The sequence below is a fragment of the Lissotriton helveticus genome, chromosome 5_1 (genome assembly GCF_964261635.1).
Source record: "Lissotriton helveticus chromosome 5_1, aLisHel1.1, whole genome shotgun sequence".
NCBI lineage: Eukaryota > Metazoa > Chordata > Amphibia > Caudata > Salamandridae > Lissotriton > Lissotriton helveticus.
The window spans coordinates 1,249,510,327-1,249,523,356 of NC_136065.1; the positions used below are offsets into that span (position 1 = coordinate 1,249,510,327).

Below are 13,030 nucleotides of genomic sequence, written 5' to 3' on the forward strand. Positions count from 1 at the left end.
CTTTGCAGGACCAGCATAAACCACTGCCTCTCATTCCATGTACCCACCAGACACCCTTGCTATGCCCAACTGGCCCTGGCCACCGTCCCATGGATCCACAAGACCAGAGGAAGATCCTTCTCCCTCCTCACCCACAAGACCTGGTACACCCTGCCTCTCCACCTCAGGCAAACCCTGTTGCTGACTCAACTAAGGAAGTAACTCAAGATCTCGCTCTTTGACTGAACTCTGCGTCCAGACGGATCAGCAGCCCCCAACAGTGCCTTGAGACCCTTACGGGTGAGTAGCCATGCTATATACACCCCTGATTAAGTGATTGACACACTAGAAGTAAAGTAAATTTTGTAGAAAAAGGGTTCAGGCAGATCAGGTTGATTACCCCTTTTCAAGGTTTGCCCGGCGTTAGCCGCCTCTCACCCAACTCACGGTTACCAAATAAAGAGGCAGGCGCTGGAGACTGGAAGGCAGGAAACAGGAGTTTATTCCGACGGAGCAGAACACGTCAAATCAGACAACAGGGTATCTTCTCGAGGTGCTCTAAACGCATCCTTGAGGCCTGGCCTCTTATACACAGGTTTATTGCTTTATTACATGAAACACATTCTTGTCAATACTTTGATGTACGGAAAGACATTCTCGGAATCCTCACTTTGGGCCTGTTCCCACACACATTTACAGTAGAAGTCCCCACCCCGGTCACAGTAGGTGATGACTATCGCACACCAGGACATTCCGTCGATTCCCGGAATGTGTGTCTGATCGGATCTCATGGGGTGGGGGGAGCTTTGATCAGTCAGAGATACTTTGAATCGGGGCAGCTGCTTACTGTAAGGGGGGCAATAAATGGTATCCGCAGGGCCAGGTGGCGCCCTGGGAACGGGCAGGAAGATTGGGCACAGAGGAAAGGGGGTTCATCAAAGGATGGGGAGGTGTTGGCCGGGAGCGGAATGCATTTCCGAGGCAGAGTTGCGCCGAAGGGGATTTTATGGTTCAGGTATGAGAGAGCGGGGGCTATCAGCGCGCGGGGGATGCTTGCGAGGTCAGAGGGAGAGACGCGATAGCTAGCGGCGCTGGGCAGGGAGACCATGGTTTTCAAAATGGCTGCCACTTACGTGCACGAAGGGGCCTAAAAAGGGACAAGATGGTGTGGCCAATGTTTCATGATTTTCACTTTACGCACAACAGTGGCTATGGTGAACATAAATGAACGCCGCTTATGTATACCGATTTTAGTCATTTTCCACAGTCCCCAGTTTTTATCATGAGTTAGTTCATTTCTGTTCATGCCTGAGGTAAGGACGTACAAGCTGACATTTAGTTATACTAATAAGGGAAGTATGTGGCTAGGCTGTCTATTGAGGTCTTTGGTAGCCCATATGCATTACGGACAGATGGAAATAATCCTGCTATCAATGCTGACAGAATCGTACATAACCACATGTAGTCAATGCGATAGGCGAGGAGGCAGTGCATACAAAATTACATTAGATGTGTCATACGTTAGACCTTGGAGACGGGGACATTATTTAGACGATGTAGGAAATTCGTTCGAATACAAACATGATGTCATACAAAAATGTTCTGGTAGAATAAGGGCTATTATCCCTTGAGGTCTGGACTCCATGGGGATCAAAACTAGACAGCATGTTCATGTGCATAACTGGTGTTTCTACAATCATCAAGATACAGAGTTAACGTCTTCTTAGTTATCCATGTACAGTTGGAAGTGACCGATGTAATGTTTCGAAAGCTCAATTGGGTGATAATCAATACAAGTGGCTGGGAGAGGAATTCAAATTAATACAAGTGTCAGTCAAGGGGTGGCAATGTTCAAAAAGGGTTCGTCTTTCCAGTGTCTTTTTACAGTGAGCCATCACTGGTAGGCTCTCATTGTTTTTCTTCTTTCGTTGGCACTGTTGAGCACCGGCGGTGGAGCTATGCGTCCAGCTCGGATTCAGATTTCGCGTTGCAGGGTGTGGCCACTCTTTGCTCTCGGACCACAGTCCTGGTTGTCCTGTTCCCTAACTAATCTATCATAGGTACCTTAGGCGGGGTACCCGCATTCCGTTCTTCTTTCGTGACAAACCCTACTCTATCTTTGTGCTGTGCTTCTTCTTCAAGTCAAGTTCAAAGAAAAACTCCGTATGGAAAAAAGGGGGCGATGGGGGCGTGCTTTGGGAGGCCGAGGGAAGAGAGGGTGGGGTGGGATCAGATCTGAAACGGACCAAGGAGGGCAGAAATTTCAAGCAAGTGGGCCCATCAATCGGGCACAATGGGCTGGGACTTTCGGCACGTGCTCATCAACATGCAGGGGCTTCTGGACAGCCCTTCTTTCCTTCACTTTCCACGCTGAGAATGGTGCCTCGTCCCGCAACTCTTTGCTCTGTGGCTCCACCTTGGTCGAGGTCATAGATATTCCCCGATCTGCAGCCAGGCTGTGCGTCACGTCCGGCCCCTCTCCTCCGACGACTGCACGTTATCTTTAAATGAGTAAAAAAAAAGTCTTAGAGAACTGACAGAGGAAGACGTTTACACACTTTAATTTCTCTCCCAACCCCAAGTAGTTGGGGAAACGTTTATCGGTCATGATAGAGTGGAGGCTTATTTATCCTTACGACGGGGTATGCTGTTAATTCATAAATTATTGCTGTGGTGTAGGTTTGCGAGCAATTCTACGAATTTCCATAATCATGTCTGTTAGGTGTTGATTCCTGTAACATTCGAAATCGTGGCAAGGAGTCTGGCGTCTATCAATTACATGGTCTATTAAATTTAAACCGGCTCCTCCGGTAGAGACTCCTCTTTCTAAAACAAATCCTGTTGAGCTATATTTTTCTTCAGGGTCTGCTAATTTTATGAGAAAGTGTGAGGGGCTACTAATGGGCTTATAGGTACCCTTTTCCAGGGAAGGACATACGTTAAGCATTTTTCTTTTCTGAAAGCAACGGTTAACTTTGATCAGTTTTAGACAATTTGTTTTTAAAAACAAGGTCATCAGCTACAGTCTTTAAGATTTTCTGGGACGGCTGGTACAGAACTGGGACCATTCTGGAAAAACGGGGACGTTTCGGACATTCTACTTTTGTGCAATGGGCGGTGGTAATCTGAATGAGGAAGGTGGTGTTACTAAAGCACTAAAACATAAAGCCACTGACATATAGTTCCCTTTTAAGGGTCAGATTAGGGGACATCAGTCGTCTTACCTGTCCTTTCTTTCTCAGCCAATTAAGTTTCATCATTTTACAGAAAGGAGAGGCAGTAATATGGCAAAATACGATTGTTTTGTTTCTGTCAATTTGTCCAAACACTGTCGTGTCTAAAGCCAATTATTCCTGTACCGGCGAGGTACAGTGTCGTCATTTATTCAAAAGGGAGCAAGGGAGCCCTCAGAGGGAGAGAGCGACGTGCGCACAAAATAGGCTATTAGTACACGTACAACATAAAAAGAGAGAGAGAGAGAGAAAAACGTGTATAGTAATAGGCTATTCAGTGCACACACATATAGATCAGTACGGGTCAGTTTCATGTATAAAACACAAGCTGAGGGAAAACATAAATTCATAGTTTACGTATACACAAATACCAGATAGGGTGCGACAGTACATACATCAAGCAAAAACCTAAGACAAAACACAGAGCTATTTTGGGCAAAAGGACTTTTTCATGCGTGTTGCGCATTCTCAGTATTCCATTTAATTCATTTGGGGGTCGAGCTCTTTATTCTCCTGCCTTCCTAATAGTGGACAATTTTTGTTGGTAACTTCGTTTTTGAAAATACTTACTCCCTCTTAGTTGGTCGGACACTAGTCCAGTCGTGCTTATACTCACGGTGGGGCCTTCCAACATCTAGCAAATGATGATCCAAGCTGAGGTAAAGGAGGGGTGTCAGTCGGACGTGTAATGGTACAATTCTGATTTTCCTACGAGGATGGAAGAAGAAGGGGTAAATCTAAAACATAACAATATCCCTAATTTCTGGGCTGAGGGGGGTTTGGGATGAACCCCCAACCCGGGGTACTCTTGACTTCTCTTATTTAGTCAGCACGTAAATTGACTCACTGGTGCGCATTATTTTGGGTGTACATTTGGGATATCGGTTCGGGTCCGAGGTACCATAAGAACCCTTCAAGTTTCTGGTGTAGGCCACTCTCCCATTCACTAGCTCCAGAGAGGGAGAGAGTCGTTCCTAGGTAAGGTAAGTGCTATATTCTTTTTCGTCCTTCACATGCAGGTACCATGTTCGGGCTTATTTTTCTTATTCCATTGACCGCTCGATCAACACCTCCGTCATACAAAAAGCATTCTTTTATCGACCCAGACGTGCGCCACACATACGCATTCACACCGTACAAATCAGGGCCCATGCGCACATTCATACCATACAATTTTCATGCTCTCAGAGATTGCTCCTGCATATAATGTACCATCTCACAGAGTTGGCCTATTTTCCTCGCGTGGAGCATGGTGCGTTTTAGGTCCTCTCCATACTTCAGCTGAATTTCCGATGTAACCTGCAGAAAAAGAAAAGAGGGGGCAGTTTTCAAAGCACATCAGCGCGCATAAACATAAAAATGTTTTTACCTACCACGTACCTGTCTTATCTCTGTGGGATGCAGTCCCTTTTATCTCGGCATTGAAGCCCAGAAGAACCGGTAGTGCGGAAAAGATAACCAATGACAGGCTGTTCATTACATAGGTCGTCCGAGGGCGGTAGTACAGACCGCGTGTAGGGAGGGGTCAAAAGTCAGGGGCATTCGGTATGAGGTGGGGGGGGTGACGGATTCACGTTTTCATTTGAGGAAAAGAAATGGCCTACGGTGGTATAGGGTCGTTCCTATTCGCAGAGCGTGGTATTTTAAAAAACCTTACCAATCAAAGTGACTGTTGTGATGCTAGTTTCATATAAAAAAAACTTTATTGTGGAAATGTCAGCATTCAAATAAGGGCCCCCAACCATATAGGTCGGTTACGGAACAGACGGGAAACGCATGAGGTAAGGAGAGATTACACTGTAGTATAGAAGCAAGTGAGTCATTTAATTGAAAAAAAAAAACAAACGTGACAAACGGTTGCAGGATCAGTTGAAGGTTGGTTTTATAATTGAAAGTATAACAGGATCAGTTACAATAAAATCGTTCATACGTACACCATGGGCGAGTATCATGAGTAACATTACTTAGAAGCTATAATAATACAATAATCAAATAGTGAATAAGAACCAATATCAGTAGGGTTGTCCGCATGCCCAGTCAGTACCCTTCCCCGCCCGCCACGTGCTCAAGGACCGTATACATATCCCATAATATCAAGGCTACGTAACTAAAACGTCATAAGAAGTTGCAAGTCTCGCCTATACTGGCGCCATTTTGGGGCGAGGCCGGGTGGGTCCAGAGTATAGTCCAAATGCCTCCAACAACTAGCGTCCGGACCAGAATCCCTTTCGGCAGTTCAAAAAAGTTTGTTAGCGCCAACAGAAAGAACAGGCTGCATGAACCGTGACTCAAAGGGGAGGAAGGCAAAAATCTTCCCTACCGGGTCACGCTGAGGTCCCACCGGAGCTGATCGAGTGTCTCTTGGTAATTCAGACAAAAGTTGGAGTCATCATGAGAGCACCATCCTCTCGCGGCAACGTCGCGGCCACTCCGGAGAGCGGGACAGCAGGCGTATCCCTCCACCGATGTGCCGAATCAGCCTCTCTCACGGCACCAGATGGGGATAAGGCGGTGGTCACCCGGGGCAGTGGCATATCCATGGGGGATAGTCGAGCAACAGTGGCGGTTGCCCCCACCGTAAGCCCGCGGGAGTCGAGGGCCAACGACTCTCGTAGAATCTTTAAAGCTTGGACAATGTCTTCAAGAGTGTGGCTCATGCCCGAGCAGGCAAGCGCTCGAGTTCCAGAGTAGTCCAGAGCCGTTCTAGCGGACCAGGCCCAAATCCAGGGAGCCGGCCGCCATTTTGAGCGTTCCGCAGCAGCAGCCGCTCTTCACCCCGGCCACCGGAGCGGGTCCTCCGGCCATCCAACCGAGTGGAACGCCAATGGCAGTCCTGGTGCAGCCGTCCGGTCGCCCTGCTGCAGATGACTGGCGAGTGAAACGCTAAGGGTCGCCCTGCTGCAGCTGGTCAGCGAGTGAAACGCTAAGGGTCGCCCTGCTGCAGCTGGTCGGCGAGTGAAACGCTAAGGGTCGCCCTGCTGCAGCTGGTCGGCGAGTGAAACGCTAAGGGTCGCCCTGCTGCAGCTGAGGAACCTCCCCCTGGGGAGGTGGGGGAGGCCCGTTCGCGTCGCCTCCCCCCAGGGCACCCCACGCCGTCTCTCGGCGCAGCATTATAGGATGGCTGGACCCGTCAGTAAGGCATCCCCTGCCCGCAACTTGTTGGACACTACATCTGGGTGATTTGGGGACGTGTCTCTGCACGTTGTGTCCTCTCCGGGCTATCCGCACAACGACTTCCTCGGCCAGCTTCCTCCCTCCATCCCAGGCCTCCACCGATGCCACATCGCCGGCTGATGGATTTTGTAGGCTTTTTATAGCCCAAAGCCTACTAAAAAGTAGCCCAAAGTAGCCCAACATTGAAGGCGGGACATGAACAGCGTTAAGCAGACGGCGAATGCATTGGGTTTGTTGTTGCAGCCGTTTGCCATGTAAATAGTTGTTTAATAAAAAGTTTTAACATGTTACTTTGCTGGAGTGTTGTATATATTTATAATATTTGCATAGGGTTTGTCGTTATTTGGGCGGGGTGGGCGGTGGAGCCGAGCTGTCTTGCAGCCATCATGGCGTCGAGTTCGGCTCTTCTCACTAGTTTCATATTTCTCATGAGGGGTTGTTCCTAATGTTTCTATTTTAGCGAGGTCAAAAAGAGATCCCATCAGTGGCCTACTGATTGTTTGTTCGAGCATTTACTGTTCGAAATTGGTTCTCTGAAAGGATCTTCTCTGCCTACAAACAGGGAGGAACAGGAATTTCCCTCTCCCTTTGCAGATAGTGAAGGGTAGGGTAGGGTTGCTCGATTCCTTTTGTTTTTCCTAACGATTTTTATGTTATTGTTTGCTAGCAGGATACAGCGGCTAATCCACATTTTCATATACATGTCCTTTTTAGTATATTTATGCCATAACTTACTATAAGCTACGGCGACTAGTCCATACTTTAAAAACATATCCTTATTAGGGGTGCCCTCCAGAGGAGCCGGATGATCCACCTCTAATAAGCGGTCCGGGCTGAACCAACTACTGAACAATGGGGAGAAGATAGGCATGACAACGGGTTACAATGGGGACAAAAGTCTGCACTACCTATCCTTCACTACTTTGCGAAGACTAGATAGAATATTTCTATTCTACAGTATTCGCAAATAGGGAATACCCAAAGAGAGAACCAATTCCAAACAGTCAATGTTCGGACAAACAATCAATCAATCAAATGAGGAATAAAATAGGCGTGACGGGTTACAATGGGGGCAAAAGCCTGCGCTACCTACCCTTCACTATCTGCAAAGGGAGAGGGAAATTCCTGTTCCTCCCTGTTTGTAGGCAGAGAAGATCCTTTCAGAGAACCAATTTCGAACAGTAAATGCTCGAACAAACAATCAATCAATGGAGAGGGAAGTAGGCGCGACGGGTTACAATGGGGGCAAAAGCCTGCGCTACCCACCCTTCACTATCTACAAAGGGAGAATACTCCTATCCTTCCCCGTTTGTAGACAGAGAATCTCTCAGAACCAAACAATCAAATGCGTAATACTAGTATTTTCCAATGACAATCAAACATCGATATTTTAAAAAATTTGTGAAGTGTGTTTAACTCTATTTTAATTACTGTGCACCTACCCTGAGCTCTTCTTGGGTACTCCCGCCAAGCAGCCACTCTGTCACACCCTACAAACAGCGGATCTTAGCGCTGTGTTGAGGGAAATATTCCACCGCCGCCATCGCTGCTGTCACGCTGGGACACGCCCACCCGTGAGGCCACGCCCACTCCCCTCTCTACAAATGTGCTTTCCACGCAAGCGCAGCGGACGAGCGCAGCGGGAGCGCCTAAGGCAAGCCCGTCTGCGCTCGTCCGTGCCTGGCCCGTGGCTAGGGCCAGTCCCTCTGGCGAGCGGCCTGCTTCTGGTTGTACTTGCTGGACCAGATCCCAGCTCCTTCATTTAAAGCCTACAACTTGTCCGTCCACTTCGCGCTGCTGTCCCTGCCATCTGGAGGACGCCCCCTTCTACTGTCTACAATGTAACTTTACCCTCCCGCCATGGAGCCTACGTCCCTCTCCCTGCCTCAGCCTGCCCAAGCGCCTGACCCACCTTTTGACGCTGAAAGCAGGTCTGATTAACTGTCGTTCCCTTCCTCGTCATTCCAACGAGATCTGGGCGTCAATTGTATCGGACGCCTGGGATATTTTGTTTCTTACTGAGTCATGGCTCAGAGATACCTCTGACCCTGACATCCACCTAGCTACCCCGCCGGGTTATCTTTTAAAGGGTATCAATCGTGAAGGGGGCAAAATAGGAGGTGGTCTTGCCATTATCCTAAAATCCCATCTCAATTTGTCCATCACCAAACTGACGAATATCGGGATGATTGAAGCTATGTACTTCACTATTGCGGATACCGCGGCAGTAGTCCTGGCGGGTATTCTAGTCTACAATCCTCCTACCGCCTCGACTCTCTCTTTAACGGCATTAACCCACCTGATGGCTGATCTTTCCCTCAAGCACCAACATTTTATGGTGCTTGGAGATTTCAACCTCCACGTGGATAATTCTCTCTGCTCGAAAGCCAACTACTTGTTGGAAACGATGCAGAGTTTGAACCTGCCTCAATTAGTCAAGGGTCCAACACATACAGCTGGGCATACACTTGACCTTATCTTTGCCAATTTCTCGAATATTATAGTCCATCCTTCTCTCCCTCTTACCTGGTCAGATCACCATCTTGTCCCTTTTGACCTAGAGCTAAGTTCAAGACCCACACCTACTGTCCTTGGTAAAGAGCTGGGAAGAAAGTGGCATAAAGTTACCTGTACGACCTTAGATCCTTTATTTAACTATCAGCCGGACCCTTTGTCTAGTGACATTGATGAAAATGTGTTCAAACTTAATTCCGCGCAGCTCCTTGCCATTGATTCCATCGCCCCTCGCAAACCTATTACCTCCGCTAGAACACGCCCCTCTGCCCCTTGGTTCTCTCTGACCCTCCGTGAGGAAAAAAGCCGCTGCAAAATACTAGAACGCAAGTGGCGGCAGAATTATGACCCTAAATCCAAAGCAATTTACAAAACCGCTTTGAAAAAATTTCTTAAACAAAAAAAAGTTACCATGAGAGATTATTTCTCACTACAAATCTCTAACGCTAAGAACTCCTCCAAAACCCTTTTTAATATTGTCAAAGAATTTGTAAACCCTCCCGCCAGGGCCTCGCAGAACCCCTCTAGCCAGGCACTATGTGATGGACTGTCTGATTATTTTCTAGAGAAAATTGATTAAATTAGTACTTCTTTCCCTGCTGAGGAGCCCTCCCCGGTCCCCCCTGTCATGGCCCCGGAATCTGCTTCTTTACAGTCTTTTAACGAGCTGTCTCTTGAGACCGTACTCAGGTTACTCACCCAGTGCAGATCGGGCTCTCCTTCCGACCCTATCCCTGCCAAGGTCATGGGTGACCTGGCCCCTTCACTGGCTAGTCCCTTCCTTTCTATTTGGAATGCCTCCCTCTATCATGGCATATTCCCATCTGCTTGGAAGGAAGCTTTGTTGGTCCCCATTTTGAAAAAGCCTGATGCCGATCCTACAAAATTTAGCAATTATCGCCCCATCTCCCTCCTCCCCAAACCCGCAAAAATTCTGGAAAAGGCCGTGCAGCTGCAACTGACAGAATATCTAGAAAACAACTCTTTACTACACGACTCTCAATCCGGCTTTAGAACGGGCTTCAGCACCGAGACTGCTCTCTTGGAAGTAGCTGAGACCATCCGTGAGTGTGTGGATAGGGGCGAGGAGGCCATGTTGGTCCTCCTCGACCTATCCGCCGCTTTTGATACGGTTTCACATAAAATCCTACTAAACCGTCTAAAGCAGGTTGGAATTGGTGGCTCTGCATTAGGCTGGGTGAGTCATTCCTTACTGGCAGAACTCAGAAGGTGGCGCTCAGACCTTTTAAATCAGAGGGTAAACCCCTGCTGTGTGGTGTTCCGCAGGGCTCTGCCCTGAGCCCTCTGTTTTTTAATGTCTATCTCGCACCCTTGGCTACAGTGGTGGAGTCCTGTGGGGTCAGAGTGGTCTCTTACGCTGACGATACTCAGCTGATATTCTCTTTTAGAGACCACTCTGACTCCACCTTTGCCAACTTCCGCCAATGTTTGGACAACATCTGTGCCTGGATGACCATCAACCACCTTAGGCTTAATACTGATAAGACAGAGGTCTTATTTTTTAACCAGAAAACTCCAATATCCCCCAGCCTGTGGTGGCCCACAGTGCTTAATCCCTCGCCCTCCCCTGTTTAATCAGCACGTAACCTTGGTTTTTAGTTTGATGGTTCACTCTCTTGTAAAGCGCAAATTAACAAGGTCACCTCAGCTTGCTTCGCGAAACTTCGCATGATTAAAAAGATCTTTCCTTACCTCCCCTTAGACGCCCGTAGAACTATCACTCAAGCCCTCATCACATCTCATTTAGACTACGCCAACAGCTTATACGCCGGTGCCCCTCAATACTTGATCGATCGTCTTCAGATCGTGCAGAATGCGGCAGCTAGACTGATTGGAAATATCCCCTACCGTCAGTCGGTTGCTTTTTATTGCAAAGAGCTACACTGGCTCCCCATTGCAAGCCGCATTCAATTCAAGATTCTCACCCTCGCCTTTCGTGCTATCAACGGCCTTGGGCCTGGATACCTGAAAAAGCGAGTGGTAATATCTCAATCAGTTAGAACATTGAGATCTAATAATTTACGTCTCTTGATTGTACCACGCTTTCGACGATCCAGAATGGGCGGCAGAGGGTTTAGCGTGATGACTGCTAAACTATGGAACTGCCTCCCACTTGACCTCAGGTTCTGCCCGTCTGAATCCCTCTTCCGTAGTAAATTAAAAACGTGGCTGTTCTCCAGATCATGATTCTAGTCCTACAATCCTCCTGTTCCTCCTCTTTATTCTTGAGTTTCTGTTTTAGCGCCGGGACACCCCTCCTGGGGTAGCTGTGCGCTGTATAAGCTACTTAAATAAATAAATAAATAAAACAATCAATTCGCAATTCGTCGTGTTACACGACCTTACCCGTACCGCATGGACAGTTTCTCGTCTTCCGCTTCCAGCGCCTGATCGTCCTCTATTCTCCGTAATTGCTGTGGCACTCCTGATGGTTCCCAGTCAGGACCGTAGATCACTCGAGAGAGGTCTGCTCGGTACCGGTGAAGTTCGGATGATCGGCTGCCAGACGAGGGTCTATCGGGCAGGTGCACTTCCCGATCGTTGCAGTCGTTCACTCTGTCGTTGGGACCTCTCCCACTGGATCCACGTGTCACTGATGGGCCCCACGTTTGGGACGCCAATTGTAGAAAAAGGGTTCAGGCAGATCAGGTTGATTACCCCTTTTCAAGGTTTGCCCGGCGTTAGCCGCCTCTCACGGTTACCAAATAAAGAGGCAGGCGCTGGAGACTGGAAGGCAGGAAACAGGAGTTTATTCCGACGGAGCAGAACACGTCAAATCAGACAACAGGGTATCTTCTCGAGGTGCTCTAAACGCATCCTTGAGGCCTGGCCTCTTATACACAGGTTTATTGCTTTATTACATGAAACACATTCTTGTCAATACTTTGATGTACGGAAAGACATTCTCGGAATCCTCACTTTGGGCCTGTTCCCACACACATTTACAGTAGAAGTCCCCACCCCGGTCACAGTAGGTGATGACTATCGCACACCAGGACATTCCGTCGATTCCCGGAATGTGTGTCTGATCGGATCTCATGGAGTGGGGGGAGCTTTGATCAGTCAGAGATCCTTTGAATCGGGGCAGCTGCTTACTGTAAGGGGGGCAATAAATGGTATCCGCAGGGCCAGGTGGCGCCCTGGGAACGGGCAGGAAGATTGGGCACAGAGGAAAGGGGGTTCATCAAAGGATGGGGAGGTGTTGGCCGGGAGCGGAATGCATTTCCGAGGCAGAGTTGCGCCGAAGGGGAGTTTTATGGTTCAGGTATGAGAGAGTGGGGGCTATCAGCGCGCGGGGGATGCTTGCGAGGTCAGAGGGAGAGACGCGATAGCTAGCGGCGCTGGGCAGGGAGACCATGGTTTTCAAAATGGCTGCCACTTACGTGCACGAAGGGGCCTAAAAAGGGAAAAGATGGTGTGGCCAATGTTTCATGATTTTCACTTTACGCACAACAGTGGCTATGGTGAACATAAATGAACGCCGCTTATGTATACCGATTTTAGTCATTTTCCACAATTTGTTATGATAAATAAAATGATCAACTCCAATGGCATATATGTATCCTTTAAAGGCACAAACATGAGTCATTGCAAGGAGTTGTCAGATTTCATTCATGGAGCTACAAGGCACAGGAGGGCTACTGGGCCACAACATTTGGGGCTGAGCTAGTTTTCCACTGGTGTTCTGGGATTGCCCTACTATGGCTCTGCAAACCAGCCAAGTACAAACCTTTTTGCCCCTGACTTCGAGGTAGTGCAGGAGAGAAGTCAAAGACTTCTCATGAAGGTAATGTAGAACCCCAGCACTCAGAACTTAATAATCAACCACAACAAGATTCTCTCCAGCCAGTGTTTTCGTGGTATCAAGAGAGGTACTTTAATAATACTACAATACATAATAACACACAGAGTAGTGGGGCTCAGTTACAAGGTTCTTTAAATGGTTGTGGGCTTTAACTGATGCATATACTACCTGCTCCCAATCAATGTCCTGATTTGGGTTGGTGAGCCCGGCCCTACTACAGCGCTATTTCACAACAGATGTAGTCTCCAGTCATTCATGCAGGACATTTACTTATGGGGACTCTCGGACAAGAATTAGTTCAAAT

The 13,030-nt window shown here is 48.1% G+C and overlaps 1 long non-coding RNA gene across 2 annotated transcripts in view; it reads left to right on the forward strand.

Moving 5' to 3' along the window:
* Window positions 1-13,030, forward strand: part of LOC144753567 (uncharacterized) — a 40,381-nt gene that overhangs the window by 4,315 nt on the left and 23,036 nt on the right. The window lies entirely within an intron of this gene.